The sequence below is a fragment of the Bombina bombina genome, chromosome 2, assembly GCF_027579735.1.
Source record: "Bombina bombina isolate aBomBom1 chromosome 2, aBomBom1.pri, whole genome shotgun sequence".
NCBI lineage: Eukaryota > Metazoa > Chordata > Amphibia > Anura > Bombinatoridae > Bombina > Bombina bombina.
The window spans coordinates 505,209,249-505,220,091 of NC_069500.1; positions in this window are offsets into that span (position 1 = coordinate 505,209,249).

Below are 10,843 nucleotides of genomic sequence, written 5' to 3' on the forward strand. Positions count from 1 at the left end.
AACCTTAAGAAATCTAGCAAATTAGGATAAAGAAAGTGTATATCCTGCGCAAAGAACAGATGGGGAAAGGGGATGGGGGATGCCTCTAGCTCTCCTCAATGGGTACCCTAGCGTGCCCAATGTGTAAAAGATATATGCAAGGTAGAGGTGAGCGCCAAAAGAAGGCTGAGGGTAGGGTAGGGAACGCCAAAATAGGCTATAAAGAGCTGGTAGAATGTAAAATTAAGAATTATTTATTCCATACAATGATTATATTAAAAAAGCATTAAAAGAACAATATACCCTGTTAGTTTTTCATGGATCCATGTTACAAAGTAGGGTAAAAAACAGTACAATATAATATTAAAAACAATTATAAATAATGATAGAGTCAGTGGCTGATGATATAGCCTTTTATACTGGGTATTTGTTATGTCATTAACACCTTGATTGAGTCCAGTCAGTATAATATGCTCCTGGTAAGTAGTATAGGGTTAATTGTAATCCAATACTGGGCAGGAAAAAAAAATCGAGATTTAGGTGCGATCAGTGTCCAATACAGCAATTTAGAAAAAAGTGGTAAAAAATGTGTGTTCACTCTATGTGAAAAAAATGATGATAAAAAGATGATGAGATCCCTCCAAAAATTGTGTTATCAAAAATGAAAAAAGGTGAAAAAAGATAAAAAAGAATAAAAAATAGTGTCAATTTTGAAATCCAAAGTGATGTTGGTGATGTCAGTGCAAATCAATCAATCAGTGGTTCAGTGTTGATACGATATTTTTGACATTAAAAATAAGATTATGCAAAAAAGAAAAAATCCTGAAAAAAAGAAAACAAACAATACTCTAATATATGCAATCTGTACAATGGATATATCAGTAATATGCTTACTCAGATCTGTCGACGCGTTTCGGCCATATACCTCTGGCCTTTATCAAGACTAATGAAATGAGTAAGCTCACAGAATTTATAAGAGTTATGGCTGATGTTTTGGCGCCAAACACTAATAAGCCACGCCCCCTTCCTGTTTGTTAGCATTGTGGGTATGGGCGAAAGCATTTATTTTGCTTGTGTTATTGAGGTCATTGTTGTGTTTTTAGAACATATGTAGTTATAGATTTTCTTTCTAGTATATATAGCTAGTTCGTGTGTGTCCTAATATGAATTTGTTTGTTCGTACATATACTTCCGGTTTCGCTAGTGAATCTAGCCCTTACTTCCGGTTTAGCCCTTACTTCCGGTTTCGCTACCCTATGTGACGTTTTAGTCCTGGATATTCATATTGATTCTTATGCTAGTGTGTGAGTAATTTTGTTGCGACTTTTCTTAGCGATCTGTTTATATGGGCTCTATTCTTTCTCTCTAATTTCTAAGTCCTGCATGTATTTCTTTAATTTACCAGTTATTGCTTCCGGTTACCATTTCCGGTTTAGGTTTGTATCGCTGCATGTGTTGTTTTTGTTTACCATTTTCTTACTTCCGGTTACCTATTTCCGGTTCCGGTTTATATCGCTACTAGGTGCTGACATTTCTGACAGTAAAAGCCGACATAATATGATGACTGTGCAAATGGGGCAAATCCAAACATGTATGTTGAAAATGAATAAATGCAATAGGATTCGAATGTGCGACTATGCTGTATGATAAGTCAGATCGTTATTCTAGACTAAATCTTCAAACAATCTAAAAGTGAATTAATGTGAAAGTGTACAGACACAATGAAAAGCTATGATCTAAACGCAATAGACTATATAAAATATTTTGGGATGCAAACATTGGGAGACATAGTAGATAAAAAACGTGAATATACATGGCTGATAAAACTATTAAATATACACTTAAGACTATACACTTATTAATAAAATCTGTTGGATATACACTTAAGAACATACATTTATTTATAAAATCTATATAAATAAATTAACATATAAAATGCTGATGTTTATAAAAAGCTGATGCTTTTAAAAGGATGCATATGTTATTTGAATAAAATGTATAAAAAATTCATAAAAAATCGTATATGGGGGGGAAGGACAACGCAGAGAGAGTACACTAAAAGTAGGTTGTCACCTATGGTGAGGAAATGACATCAAATGTTGATAAAAGATGAATAAAACCAGATTGAATGAAACAGGATAATGAGAAACATGTGACTGCAATGGCTGATCACTGAGAAAGAATAAACTCATGATTAGTGTCGTATAGTCCTGACGAGGAAACTATATGTTTATATGTGGGACACTATAATGGATAAAGGACATCTGACTAAAATGGGGGGAGGGTAATGTGGTAGATTCTTGTGGCGGATAGTTGCTAAGAGTGCTATACTGATCAAAGCTTAGCTTTATTTCGTGAATCTGAACAGATGAGATAGGTCCTCCTTATTATTTAGGCCCTTAGGATATAGACAATTCAGGGAAAATATCCATTTGGACTCTTGTAGGAGTAGTTTCTGCTCATGGTTTCCTCCTCTCCAGTTTTTCCTCACTATCTCTATTCCACAAAATCTCATTTCCCTAACATTTCCTCCATGTTTAGTAGTGAAATGTTTATATAGGGCTGTATCTGTCCTTTTATTCTCTATACATAATATATGCTCCCTCATTCTGTCTCTCAATTTTCGAGAGGTTTGTCCTACGTAATGAAATTTGCATGGACATTCAATGAGGTATATGACATTATGGTCACTACATCTTATCAGACTGTTAATCATAAATTTTTCTTTGGTATGTGCTGATGTAAATGAGGTTGTTTTCCAACCATTTTTGCACGCCTTGCAATTCGGGCACGGGTAGAAGCCTTTTATCTTCTTATTACAATGGTCTACCACTGTGCCTATTTTTTGTTGTTTAGGTACAGTTGGAGCCAATCTGTTTTTTAGGTTGTTCGTTTTCCTATAAATAAATTTCGGATGTGGCGTTAGTAGTTCTCCCAGGATGTCGTCATCCTTCAAAAGTGACCAGTGCTTCTTATAAATCTTTTCTATAATATGTTTGTTCTCACAATATTCTGTAATAAAAGGAACATCTATAGTGTCTTTCATAGCCATTTTATCTTCTCTGGTTTTATATTTTAGGAGGGTTTTTCTATCAACAGCTTTAACTTCTTCAATTTTTTCTTCCAATAGTGTTGCTTCGTATCCTCTCTCAATGAATCTCTTTTTTAATACCTGAGTTTGTTCTTCCCATTTTTTCGGATCTGAACAATTCTTTTTAATCCTTAAGAGTTGCCCCTTCGGTATATTTTCTTTCCAAACTCTGTGGTGGCAGCTTTCATTGTGAATGTAATTGTTGCAGTCGACCTCCTTAAAGAAGGTCGACGTGACAAATTCTCCATTTATTATGTCTATCTTGAGATCCAGGAAGTGTATAGATTGTTTATTACATTCATAAGTGAATCTCAAATTTCTCATATTTTTGTTCATAATTTGTATGGTGTAATGTAAATCTTCCATGGTTCCCTTCCAAATGAGAAAAATGTCATCAATGTACCTTACGTAGAGGACCAGGTCCGCGCTAGCTGGGCAGGATTCCCAAAAAACTTGTTCCCATTGGCCCATATATAAATTAGCGTAGCTAGGCGCGAACCTGGTCCCCATCGCTGTACCACACTGTTGATGATAAAATTTGTTATCATGATTAAAATAATTGTGGGTTAAAATATAATGAATGCTATCTAAAACAAAAGTGCATTGTGCCTCAGGAATGCATGGGTCTTTAGAGAGAAAGAACTTGACAGCTTCAATGCCTCCTTCATGCGGTATACTCGTGTATAATGAGACTACATCACACGTTGCCATAATAAATGACTCTACGTAAGGTACATTGATGACATTTTTCTCATTTGGAAGGGAACCATGGAAGATTTACATTACACCATACAAATTATGAACAAAAATATGAGAAATTTGAGATTCACTTATGAATGTAATAAACAATCTATACACTTCCTGGATCTCAAGATAGACATAATAAATGGAGAATTTGTCACGTCGACCTTCTTTAAGGAGGTCGACTGCAACAATTACATTCACAATGAAAGCTGCCACCACAGAGTTTGGAAAGAAAATATACTGAAGGGGCAACTCTTAAGGATTAAAAAGAATTGTTCAGATCCGAAAAAATGGGAAGAACAAACTCAGGTATTAAAAAAGAGATTCATTGAGAGAGGATACGAAGCAACACTATTGGAAGAAAAAATTGAAGAAGTTAAAGCTGTTGATAGAAAAACCCTCCTAAAATATAAAACCAGAGAAGATAAAATGGCTATGAAAGACACTATAGATGTTCCTTTTATTACAGAATATTGTGAGAACAAACATATTATAGAAAAGATTTATAAGAAGCACTGGTCACTTTTGAAGGATGACGACATCCTGGGAGAACTACTAACGCCACATCCGAAATTTATTTATAGGAAAACGAACAACCTAAAAAACAGATTGGCTCCAACTGTACCTAAACACCAAAATATAGGCACAGTGGTAGACCATTGTAATAAGAAGATAAAAGGCTTCTACCCGTGCCCGAATTGCAAGGCGTGCAAAAATGGTTGGAAAACAACCTCATTTACATCAGCACATACCAAAGAAAAATTTATGATTAACAGTCTGATAAGATGTAGTGACCATAATGTCATATACCTCATTGAATGTCCATGCAAATTTCATTACGTAGGACAAACCTCTCGAAAATTGAGAGACAGAATGAGGGAGCATATATTATGTATAGATAATAAAAGGACAGATACAGCCCTATATAAACATTTCACTACTAAACATGGAGGAAATGTTAGGGAAATGAGATTTTGTGGAATAGAGATAGTGAGGAAAAACTGGAGAGGAGGAAACCATGAGCAGAAACTACTCCTACAAGAGTCCAAATGGATATTTTCCCTGAATTGTCTATATCCTAAGGGCCTAAATAATAAGGAGGACCTATCTCATCTGTTCAGTTTCGCGAAATAAAGCTAAGCTTTGATCAGTATAGCACTCTTAGCAACTATCCGCCACAAGAATCTACCACATTACCCTCCCCCCATTTTAGTCAGATGTCCTTTATCCATTATAGTGTCCCACATATAAACATATAGTTTCCTAGTCAGGACTATACGACACTAATCATGAGTTTATTCATTCTCAGTGATCAGCCATTGCAGTCACATGTTTCTCATTATCCTGTTTCATTCAATCCGGTTTTATTCATCTTTTATCAACATTTGATGTCATTTCCTCACCATAGGTGACAACCTACTTTTAGTGTACTCTCTCTGCGTTGTCCTTCCCCCCCATATACGATTTTTTTATGCATTTTTTATACATTTTATTCAAATAACATATGCATCCTTTTAAAAGCATCAGCTTTTTATAAACATCAGCATTTTATATGTTAATTTATTTATATAGATTTTATAAATAAATGTATGTTCTTAAGTGTATATCCAACAGATTTTATTAATAAGTGTATAGTCTTAAGTGTATATTTAATAGTTTTATCAGCCATGTATATTCACGTTTTTTATCTACTATGTCTCCCAATGTTTGCATCCCAAAATATTTTATATAGTCTATTGCGTTTAGATCATAGCTTTTCATTGTGTCTGTACACTTTCACATTAATTCACTTTTAGATTGTTTGAAGATTTAGTCTAGAATAACGATCTGACTTATCATACAGCATAGTCGCACATTCGAATCCTATTGCATTTATTCCTTTTCAACATACATGTTTGGATTTGCCCCATTTGCACAGTCATCATATTATGTCGGCTTTTACTGTCAGAAATGTCAGCACCTAGTAGCGATATAAACTGGAACCGGAAATAGGTAACCGGAAGTAAGAAAATGGTAAACAAAAACAACACATGCAGCGATACAAACCTAAACCGGAAATGGTAACCGGAAGCAATAACTGGTAAATTAAAGAAATACATGCAGGACTTAGAAATTAGAGAGAAAGAATAGAGCCCATATAAACAGATCGCTAAGAAAAGTCGCAACAAAATTACTCACACACTAGCATAAGAATCAATATGAATATCCAGGACTAAAACGTCACATAGGGCAGCGAAACCGGAAGTAAGGGCTAAACCAGAAGTAAGGGCTAGATTCACTAGCGAAACCGGAAGTATATGTACGAACAAACAAATTCATATTAGGACACACACGAACTAGCTATATATACTAGAAAGAAAATCTATAACTACATATGTTCTAAAAACACAACAATGACCTCAATAACACAAGCAAAATAAATGCTTTCGCCCATACCCACAATGCTACCAAACAGGAAGGGGGCGTGGCTTATTAGTGTTTGGCGCCAAAACATCAGCCATAACTCTTAGAAATTCTGTGAGCTTACTCATTTCATTAGTCTTGATAAAGGCCAGAGGTATATGGCCGAAACGCGTCGACAGATCTGAGTAAGCATATTACTGATATATCCATTGTACAGATTGCATATATTAGAGTATTGTTTGTTTTCTTTTTTTCAGGATTTTTTCTTTTTTGCATAATCTTATTTTTAATGTCAAAAATATCGTATCAACACTGAACCACTGATTGATTGATTTGCACTGACATCACCAACATCACTTTGGATTTCAAAATTGACACTATTTTTTATTCTTTTTTATCTTTTTTCACCTTTTTTCATTTTTGATAACACAATTTTTGGAGGGATCTCATCATCTTTTTATCATCATTTTTTTCACATAGAGTGAACACACATTTTTTACCACTTTTTTCTAAATTGCTGTATTGGACACTGATCGCACCTAAATCTCGATTTTTTTTCCTGCCCAGTATTGGATTACAATTAACCCTATACTACTTACCAGGAGCATATTATACTGACTGGACTCAATCAAGGTGTTAATCACATAACAAATACCCAGTATAAAAGGCTATATCATCAGCCACTGACTCTATCATTATTTATAATTGTTTTTAATATTATATTGTACTGTTTTTTACCCTACTTTGTAACATGGATCCATGAAAAACTAACAGGGTATATTGTTCTTTTAATGCTTTTTTAATATAATCATTGTATGGAATAAATAATTCTTAATTTTACATTCTACCAGCTCATTATAGCCTATTTTGGCGTTCCCTACCCTACCCTCAGCCTTCTTTTGGCGCTCACCTGTACCTTGCATAAATCTAGCAAATTAAATAGATACTTTGCTGTTCCCTCCCCTGGGGAGGTGTTTCCAGTGCCAGACCGTGCTACTGAGATTATTGCCCGGGAATGGGAGAGACCAGGAATTCCCTTTTCTCCCTCTCCAGTTTTTAGGAAAATGTTCCTGGTGGCTGACTCCATCAAGGAGTTGTAGCAGACGGTCCCCTAGGTGGAAGGGGCGATTTCTACAAGAGGAGTACTATTCCTATTGAGGATAGTTGCTCTTTCAAGGACCCTATGGATAAGAAGCTGAAGGCTTTCTTAAAGAAGATGTATATTCATCAGGATTTACAATGGTAACCGGTGGTGTGTATTGCTACAGTAACAAGTGTGGCAGCCTATTGGTTTGACACTTTGTCCGAGTCCCTCCAAGCTGAGACTCCTTTGAAGGAGATACAGGATAGGATAAAGGCTCTCAAGTTAGCCAATTCCTTTACTGACACCTCTTTGCAGTTCATTAAGTTGGGAGCCAAAATATCTGGCTTTGCAATTTTAGTGCGTAGAGCGCTATAGCTTAAATCTTGGTCAGCAGATGTTTCTTCCAAATCTAAGCTTTTGGCGATTTCCTTACAAGGGAAAGACCTTGATTGGGCCAGGGTTGTCAGAAATTATTTCTGATATCACGTGTGGTAAAGGATCCTTTCTGCCTCAAGACAAGAACAAATCGAAAGGATGTCAGAGAAATATTCATTCCTTTTGTAACTTCAGAGGTAAGTCTTCCCCCTCCTCTACCAAGCAGGATCAGTCCAAGCCTTCTTGGAAGCCCAGTCAGTCTTGGAACAAGGGGAAACAATCTAAGAAACCTGCAGCTGAATCTAAGTCAGCATTAAGAGTCTGCCACCGATCCGGGATCGGATCAAGTTGGGGGCAGACTCAGTTCTCTCAAGCTTGGGAACAAGATGTCCCAGACCCGTGGGCCATGGACATAGTATCCTAGGGTTACAAGTTAGGGGCAGGTTTCACCTCTCAAGATTGTCTGTAGACCAGATAAAAAGAGAGGCGTTCTTGAAATGTGTAAAGGATCTTTCCCTCTTGGGAGTGATAGTTCCTTTCCCAATACAGGAACAGGGTCTCGGGTTTTACTCCAACCTGTTCATGGTGCCCTAAAAAGAGGGAACTTTCAGGCCTATTATAGATCTAAAGTTCCTCAACAAATTTCTCAGAGTGCCGTCATTCAAGATGGAGACTATCCGTTTCATTCTTTCTCTGGTTCAAGGTGGTCAATTCATGACGACCATAGACCTGAAGGATGCATACCTGCATGTTCCCATTCACATGGATCATCACAAATTTCTGAGATTTGCCTATTTGGACAAACACTTTCAATTTGTAGCGCTTCCATTTGGCTTTGCAACAGTTGCAAGAATTTTCTCAAAGATCCTGGGAGCTCTGTTGGCAGTAATTCGGTCCCGGGGAATTGCAGTGGCACCTTATCTGGACGACATTCTGGTTCAGGCGCCATCTTTTCAACTAGCAAAATCTCATACAGAGATCTTGTCTTTTCTTCGTTCCCACGGATGGAAGGTGAATTTGGAGACAAGCTCTCTTATTCCAGCTACAAGGGTGGTCTTCTTAAGAACCATTATAGATTCCCTATCAATGAAAATATTTCTGACGGAAGTCAGAAGACCCAAGATTCTTTCCGCTTGCCTATCTCTACAGTCTGCTGTACGGCCATCAGTGGCCCAATGTATGGAGGTAATTGGTTTGATGGTGGCATCCATGGACATAGTTCCATTTTGATCGATTCCATTTGAGAGCCCTACAGCTATGCATGCTTGGTCAATCGAATGGGGATTATGCAGACCTGTCGCAGAGGATAGTGCTAGATCAATCAACAAGAGACTCTGCCGTGGTGGCTGTCTCAAGAACATCTGTCCCAGGGGACATGCTTTCAGAGACCCTCATGGGTAATTGTGACAACAAACGACACCCTGATGGGTTGGGGAGCAGTCTGGGACTCGTTGAAGGCGCAGTGACTTTGGTCTCAGGAGGAATCTGCTCTCCCCATAAACATATTGGAGTTGAGAGTGATCTTCGATGCCTTGATGGCTTGGCCCTAGGCCGGTTTATCAGATTTCGGACAACATAACCTCAGTGGCTTACATCAACCACCAGGGGGAAACTCTGAGTTCCTTAGCCATGAAGGAGGTGGCGCAAATCATTTAGTGGGTGGAGGCTCACATCCCTGGAGTGGACAATTGGGAAGCTGATTTCCTGAGCAGACAGACTTTCAATCCTGGGGAATGGGAACTCCATCCAGAAGTGTTCTCCAGGTTAACAACCAAATGGGGGTTACCGGAATTGGATCTGATGGCTTCTAATCAAAACAACAAGCTCCCAAAGTACGGTTTAAGGTCGAGAGATCCTCAGGCCTTTCTGATAGATGCTCTGGCAAGTCCTTGGAACTTCAGGTTGGCATATTTCCTCCGTTTGCTCTCCTTTCACGAGTCATTGCTCGGATCAAGCAAAAGAGAGCGTCTGTGATTCTAATAGCTCCTGCGTGGCCTCGCAGGATCTGGTATGCAGATCTAGTGGAAATGTCATCTCTACCTCCGTGGAGACTCCCTCTGAGGAAGGACCTTCTACTTTAGGGGCCCTTTCTTCATCCAAATCTCGTTTCTCTGAAGCGGACTGGACCTTAGAGCCTTAACTTTGTTCTTAGAATTTTGCAACAGGCTCCGTTTGAGCCAATGCATTCCATAGATATTAAGTTATCTTTGGAAGTTTTTGTTTCTTACTGCTATTTCTTCTGCTCGGAGGGTTGTGGAACTCTCAGGTTTGCAGTGTGACTCTCCTTATCTCATATTTCATGCAGATAAGGCAGTTCTTCGTACCAGGTTTGGTTTTCTTCCTAAGGTTGTTTCGCACAGAAATATTCAGGAAATTGTTGTTCCTTCTCTCTGTCCTAATCCTTCTTCTCATAAGGAACGTTTGTTACACAACCTGGATGTTGTGTGGGCTCTTAAATTTTATTTGCAGCCGACTAAGGATTTTCGCCAGTCTTCAGCTTTGTTTGTGTGTTTTTCTGGGAAACGCAAGGGTCAGAAAGCCACTTCTCTTTCTCTTTGGTTGAGAAGTATTATTAGTTTGGCATATGAGACTGCTGGACAGCAGCCCCCTGAGAGAATCACAGCTCATTACACTATGGCTGTTTCTTCTTCTTGGGACTTGAAGAATGAGGCCTCTGTAGAACAGATTTGCAAGGCTGCGACTTGGTGTTCTTTGCACACTTTTTATAAATTTGATACTTTTGCCTCGGCTGAGGCTTCTTTTGGGAGAAAGGTGCTTCAAGCGGTGGTGCCTTCTGTTTAGGTTAACTGTCTTGTCCCTCCCTAATTATCAGTATCCTCTAGCTTGGGTATTGATTTCAAACAGTAATTGATGATTCCGTGGACTCACCGTGTCTTAAGAAAGAAAACTAAATGTATGCTTACCTGATAAATTTATTTATTTCTAGACACGGTCCATGGCCCACCCTTATTTTCAGACCGTTTTTTTATATAAACCTCAGGCACCTCTACACCTTGTGTTATTTCCTTTCTCTCCTTTTCCTTCGATCGAATGACTGGGGATTGTGGGAAGGGAAGTGATACTTAAAAGCTTTGCTGTAGTGCTCTTTGCCTCCTCCTGCTGGCCAGGAGTGATATTCCCAACAGTAATTGATGATTGCGTGGACT